Genomic DNA, 7,143 nt, shown 5'->3' on the forward strand with positions numbered 1-7,143 from the left:
ACACACGTACAAAATTAGTGTACGACTTCAGGGGTTTACACACTCTCTGTGGCCCATTTTGTCCTCTTGAACAAGGAATTCTGGTTGTGACTTAAAGCAACTAGGTCAGAGCCACATACTACCCCTCAGTGCTGTCCCCCCGCCTACATGCCCCGACTGCCAGGATCTGGACAAGATCTCAACAAGGAAGCTCTCCTAGGGCTTGGACAAAATGGCAAGACAGGCAAATCATTTAATGTTTCCTATTATGTTTAAATTTTAAACATATAATAAATTTAGCTTTTCCAGTAAGCGGCCTGAGGTGACCCCTAAAAATGGTGCGCTATTCACTTGACCCAGAAAACCCCACAAAATCATGCAAATCAAGAGGTTCAAATCTTCGTGTTCACTTTAAGAACACTCGTGAAACTGCCCAGGCCATAAGGGTATGCATATCCGAAAAGCCACCAAGTATCTGAAGATGTCACTTTAAAGAAGCAATGCGTGCCATTCCGTCGTTACAATGGTGGAGTTGGTAGGAGTGCACAGGCTAAACGGTGGGGCTGGACGCAGGTCAGTGGCCCAAAAAGAGTGCTGACTTTTTACTACACATGCTCAAAAATGCAGAGAGTAATGCTGAACTTAAGGGCTTAGATGCAGATTCTCTGGTCATTGAGCACATCCAAGTGAACAAAGCCCCCAAGTCGCGGCGCAGGACTTACAGAGCTCACGGATCAGCCCCTCCATGAGCTCTCCCTGCCACACTGAGAGGATCCTGACTGAAAAAGAACAGAGTGTTCCTAAACCAGAAGAGGAGGTTGCACAGAAGAAAAAGATATCCCAGAAGGAACTGAAGAAACAAAAACTTATGGCCCGGGAATAAATGCCACCAAAAATAAATGCAAATAAAAGTAAAATATATATATATATATATATATTTATAATTTAAATATGTGCTGTGCTGTGCTTAGTCGCTCAGTCATGTCCGACTCTTTGTGACCCCATGGGCTGTAGACTGCCAGGTTCCTTTGTTCATGGAGATCCTCCAGGCAGGAATACTGGAGTGGGTCGCCATACCCTCCTGCAGGGGATCCTCCCAGCCCAGGGATTGAATCCAGGTCTCCCGCATTGCAGGCAGATTCTTTATCGCCTGAGCCACCTGGGAAGCAAATTTAAATATATATTATATTTAAAATAAAAAAAACCCCTAAACTCTTTGCACCACATCGAAAGCCCTCCCTTCGTTCCTGGTCTCATCTCCATTACCTTCCCCTCAAGCTGCTCTAGGCACACCCACCCGCTTTCTGATCCATATGGAGTGTGTCAAAGCCAGTCCTGCCTCAGGGCCTTTGCCTAAGTTGTTTCCCCAGCTTCCCCTGCCATTTCTGGTTCCTTCTGGTGTCAGCTCAAATGCCATTCCTCAGAGAGACCTTCCCCAGTCACGCTTTCACATACTCTGCTCTCACCCTCAGCATCCTATTGGATGCTGTCCAACATCCTATTTTCCTCAAGGCTCTAACTGTTAGGGGAACCACTGAAACCGCCTGCCCTGGCCAGACATGAAAGAACCCACTTGCATGAGCTAATCTTATAGCCGGAGGATCTGGTAAGGCCTGTGGGACAAACAAGCTACTACCAACCAGAAGAATTTCGGAAAGGTCAGTCAAAAGGAGGTAGGATATATGGCCAGTCCATATATCTTACCAACTCCCAGAATCCTTCTGGCCGGAATCCATCTTGACTGAGTTTGTGCACCACCACGAAGGACCCTGAGTCAGAGTGATTCACCAGAGACACCCCAGAAACTATCCCTCTCACCATAAAACCCAAGACTTTGAGCCATCTGGCAGAGCAGTCCTCCTGGGTTCCCTTACCCTGCTGCTCTCCAATCTGATTGTTGTTGTTCAGTCGCTGAGTCGTGTCCAACTCTTTGTGTCCCCATGGACTGTAGTCGACCAGGCTCCTCTGTCCATGGGATTTCCCAGGCAAGGATACTGGAGTGGGTTGCCATTTCTTCTCCAGAGGATCTTCCCGACCCAGGGATCAAACCCACATCTCCTGCACTGGCAGGCGGGTTCTTTGCCACTGAGCCACCAGGGAAGGCCCCTACCCAGGGGCCCCTTCCCAATAAAGTCTCTTGCTTTGTCAGCACGCGTGTCCTCAGACAATTGTTTGCCAAGTGTTAGACAAGAGCCCGCTCTTGGGTCCTGGAAGGGGTCCCCCATCCTGCAACATGACCACTTCTGAGATTATATAAGCATAACTTAGTCATTTATTGTCTGTCTTTCCCCACTAGGGCGTGAGCTCCATGAGGCCAGGGGCTTTGCTGGTCACAACAGTGCCCTGCACGCACTACACACTCAGTAAATATCTGTGTATTAGATAAAGAATTTTGGTGGAGGTTAGATAAGAATCTTGACTCAAATCTCCATCCCACCCAGGCAGCTGTAGGCAATCCCTAGTCCAGTTCTAGGCAAGATGCCTGCCTTTCCCTCATTGCTTTACTCCCAGCTGTCCTACCCTTTCACCAGATCTTTGGAGCGTCTCCCTCCCAATCAGCATCTAACAAAAACTCTTTTGTGATTTTATGCCTGGGGGATTTAATCTGAGTCAATTTGGCCTCCCCAGCTCTCACTCAGTGGAGTCCAAAGGTCTGCTCAGCATTTCCAGTGGATCAGCCAGCAACTCTGCTGTTTGAGGGTTCAGAGCTCCACCCCAGGGGAAGCCGGGGAACTGCCCGAGGTCTGAGCCTCTGCTCTTTGCACTTTCATTCTTGGGTCTTGTGGAAATAACCAACCAAATGAGAAAAGCACAGGCAGGCTATTTATTCTGTCCTTGCTAGAGCAAGAGAGTCAGCCAAGGTCACTTGCATTTAGGAGAGACTCAAAGGCAGGCAGAGGGATGGGAAAATTTAATAGTGAAAAAAAAAGGAAAGTTCCAGGTATGCCTGACTGAGGCTGTTGGCATGAAGCTTGTAGCCAGGCTCACTAGATATTGGGCATCCTATATGATTGGTTGGGCTTCCCAGGTGGTACTAAAGAACCTACCTGCCAATGCAAGAGGTGTAAAAGACGTAGGTTCGATCCCTGGGTCCAGATGCCCTGAAGGAGGGCATGGCAACCCACTCCAGTATTCTTGTATTCTTGGCTAGAGGATCCCATGGACAGAGAAGCCTGGCAGGCTACAGTCCATAGGGTCACACAGAGTCCAGACACAGCTAAAGCTACTTAGCACGCACACATATGACTGATTAGGGATACATATTTGACTTTCCATGATTGATCCCACGTTGGAACTGGGGGCCAAAATAAGAGAAGCTGACAGTGATTGGTTGGAACTGGGGACCAAAATAAGAGAAGCTGACAGTGATTAATCAAGTCCTGGGTTTTTTGAGCCAATTGTTATAGAAGTTATTGTTTTGCTTCCTGGATATTAGAGATAGTCTGACTTCCTGCAAATCTGATTTATGGATTTCCTGGGTGGTTTACTGTAGCTGAGTGGGTGGTTTCCTGGGCAGGTTGCAGAAGTCATGGGTGAGTTGTGTTTCTCCATATGATCGGGCCACTGTCTGTCTACGTGCACAGTCTCTTAGTCTGCAGGGCAGAGCAACCTCCCAGTGTCTCTTCCTCCCTTCCCTTAAACATGTGAACACCTAGGAATAACAGAGTCATCAAGTGTTCCATTTCCGTCACTCAGCAGCTCTCTAGAGCAGGCACTCTCTGTCCCAAGAATGGTGATAGATACAGTAGAAGGAGGAAGTGGGCCAGCCCGTTCCCTGGGAGTCTGCGGCCTGGTGGGGAGGCGAGCCGTGCAGCCCCTGCAGAATTGTGCACATGTCACACAATTGTTCCAACCAGGGATTTTGATTTAGGGGAACTGGAAAGGCTTTGTGGTAAGTGTGGGGTTTCGCAAGTGGGATTGTTATGGATGGAAACCAGGGAGGGAAGGGACGCCATGAGGAAAGGAGCGGGTAGAGAGGCTTTAGGCTTAGTCCTTTCTCTTTGCATCTCAAGTCTTCACCTCCCTGAGCCACTGTGAGTCCGATGAGGTATGTGTGAGGTGCTTTGTGTGTTGTGAAGATTTCAGTGGGAGGGAAGGCTGTGGGAGCCAGTTGCAAAGAGCCTCTCTCAGCAAAATGAGGAGCATGAATATACCTTTTTGTTGTAGTTGCTTAGTCACTAAGTTGTGCCTGACTCTTTTGAGACCCCATGGACAGTAGCCCTCCAAACTCCTCTGTCCATGGCATTTTCCAGGCAAGAATACGGGAGTGGGTTGCTATTTGCTTCCCCAGAATATACTTAGGCAGTAATAATAATAATATCAGCATTTAGTGAGTTGGAATCACGTTTTGAGCTCACATAGAATGCCTACAACAATCTTATGAGGTAGTTACTATTATTCTCACCATACTACAGATAAGACAATTGAGGCAGAGAGTGGTTAAGGAACTTGCCCCGGATTACACAGTATCAGAGAGAAGAGAATGCTTAGATTAGCACAAGACTGGTAGCAAATATGCTCCCACAAATGACGCCTCCCGACTGAACTTCTTCGTCCTGAGTGTGGGTTAGGCTAACCACTGTGCTGTGCTCACTTGTGTCCAACTCTTGGTGACCCCATGGTCTGTAGCCCGCCAGGCTCCTCTTGGAATTTTCCAAGCAAGAATGCTGGAGAGGGTTGCCATTTTCTACTCCAGGGGATCTTCCCAACCCAGGGATGGAACCCACATCTCTTGTCTCCTGTATCGGCAGACAGAGTCTTTAACATTGTGCCGCTGGAGAAGCTCTCCTAGGCATAATAAAAATGATCTCTTACTAAGTGCCAGGCATGGTCCTAAGCACTCACATATAGTAACTCACTGAATCTTTGCAACAGCCTTCTGAGATAAGGAACTGTGATCATCATTCCCATTTGATAGAAAACGGAGACACTGAGTAACATAGCCCGGGCTTCCGTCCTTCGAGTCCACCATCGTCCCAGGCTGCCTCTCGTTAATAAGCAGGGGTGTGATTAGCCATCAGTCAAGCCCTGATTGGCAGAGTGGATCCACATGGCGGTCCTTGGTTAGGAGCTATAACCCCAAGTCAGTGGTTCTTGCCTTTCTGGATCACAGACACTTTTGAGAATCTGGTGGAAGTGACAGACACTCATTCCAGAAAAGTGAGTGCACAAGCACCCACACATGCCCACAGCATGCACACACACCCCCACACACACGCTTTAGGAAATTCACAGATCCCCTTCACAAGCCTTCCATGGCGAGTGGGTGATAGCGGCAGACCTCTGTTGCGCGTGCTTTAGTCAAGGGATGTCTCCAAGCCAGGAGTGAAAAGGCAAGCCTTTGAGTTCTACAAGTTCTCTCTACTGAGAGAGTGGAAATAAAAATTCACATCTACCTTTACTTACTTTACCAGAGAACAGAGCAGAAAGCAGCCTGTCCTGAGAGCCCCATCTCTGGATCAGTCCAGTTACCCAACTTCTTTCCCACACCCAGACAGCTGAACACTGCTGCAGAAAATCTCAAAATTCTGCCGACTTATGCCAATGCACATTTACGGTCTCTAATCCCAGCTGGGTCTTTAGCACTACTTGGCAACTTTCACTTGTACCACATAAACACTCACACCCAGTTCTCACGATGATCATCCAACCCTTCTGTAATGATTCTCTGAACTTTAAGAGTTTTCATCTGTTAGTAGACACACAAATTTAAATTCACGTCCTCCAGGGTTTTTATCCAGTTTCTTCTTCCACTTATGCTCTTGACGCCTTTGTCTATTCGATAGTTAATTATTTATAAGAGGCTACCGTGCTTGGCAATGGGCTGGATTCTAGGCTACCTATTAAGGTCTCTGTTCTCAAGTGCTTTCAGCCCAGAAGGAGACTGTCATTCAACAGAGAATTCGAAATATGATGAGGGGCACTGAGGAGAAAGTAGAGAGTATTGTTGAATGTGTTGGAGGTTTCAGAAAGGCCCCCTGAGGAAGTGACATTTAAAGCTGAGGGTTGTTTTTTTTTTAATTTTTGTTGATTTGGCTGTGTCGGGTCGTAGTTGAGGCACATGAGATTTTTCATCATGGTGAACAGACTCTCTAGTTGTGGGATGGGCTCAGCACTTAGAGCACTCGTGCTCAGCAGCATATGGGATTTTAGTTCTGTGACCAGGAATCAAACCTGGGTCCCCTGCATTGCAAGGCAAATTCTTAACCACTGGATCACTGGTGCGTGCTCAGTTGCTCTTCTGTCCATGGGATTTTCCAGTCAAAAATACTGGAGTGGGTTGCTATTTCCTCTCTAGGGGATCTTCCCACTGGACCACCGAGGAAGTCCCTAAAGCTGAATCTTAAAGGATAATATGTCAGTCAGGAACACAGCGAACTGCACATAACAGAAAACCTGACTAACGGTGAAACCATAGGAATATTTAAGAAGGTTGAAAGCAAAGGGTTCCAGGATTTTTTAAGTGGCTCAACAATACAAAAAACCATGAGTTGATACTTCTGCAATTTTCTTGGCTTTTCCCTTGGTCATAAGAGGAGTGCCACAGACTCAAGTGTGACTTCCTTCCATGGCATCATCCCAAAGCACAAGGAAGAAAACGGGCTCTGGTTCCCAATCAGTGCTCTTTCAAAAGGGCACAAAAAATAATCCACAAGTTCTTAGGCGTTTTCCTCTTATATCTTTATTTTTTTTCCTCAAAAGTGAGTCATAATGCCACCTCAGGCCTAGAGGAAGGGGTTACCATAATTGCCCAAGCCCAGTTATGATTCATCTTCTAGCAGTGAGGACCCTACCTTCTCTGAAGATATTGCTACTTATCGGATCCCTCAAATGAGGATCAAAGGGGCCACCAATTCTGGATATAGAAGCCTAGATAATTCAAACAAATCCTCATGCTCAAAACTTTAAAAGTCAACTAGCACAACATTGTTACTCAAATATAGTCCAATGTAAATTAAAAGGTTTTTTAAAAATTCATCTTAAAAACATCAGAGAAATAACAAGATTTGAAGAATTACTGAATTGAGATGATGAGAGGATGGTAAGTGAAGTGAAACGGGGTTTTCAGTTTAGAAAGGGCGGAGCTGCAGTACTGGCAGCCTCAGGGGGCTGGGCAAAGATTTCAGAGTTATGTGGTTCCAAATTTGCTAGTGCCCTCAGGAG

This window comes from Oryx dammah, unplaced genomic scaffold (assembly GCF_014754425.2).
Source record: "Oryx dammah isolate SB20612 unplaced genomic scaffold, SCBI_Odam_1.1 HiC_scaffold_28, whole genome shotgun sequence".
Classification (NCBI taxonomy): Eukaryota; Metazoa; Chordata; class Mammalia; order Artiodactyla; family Bovidae; genus Oryx; species Oryx dammah.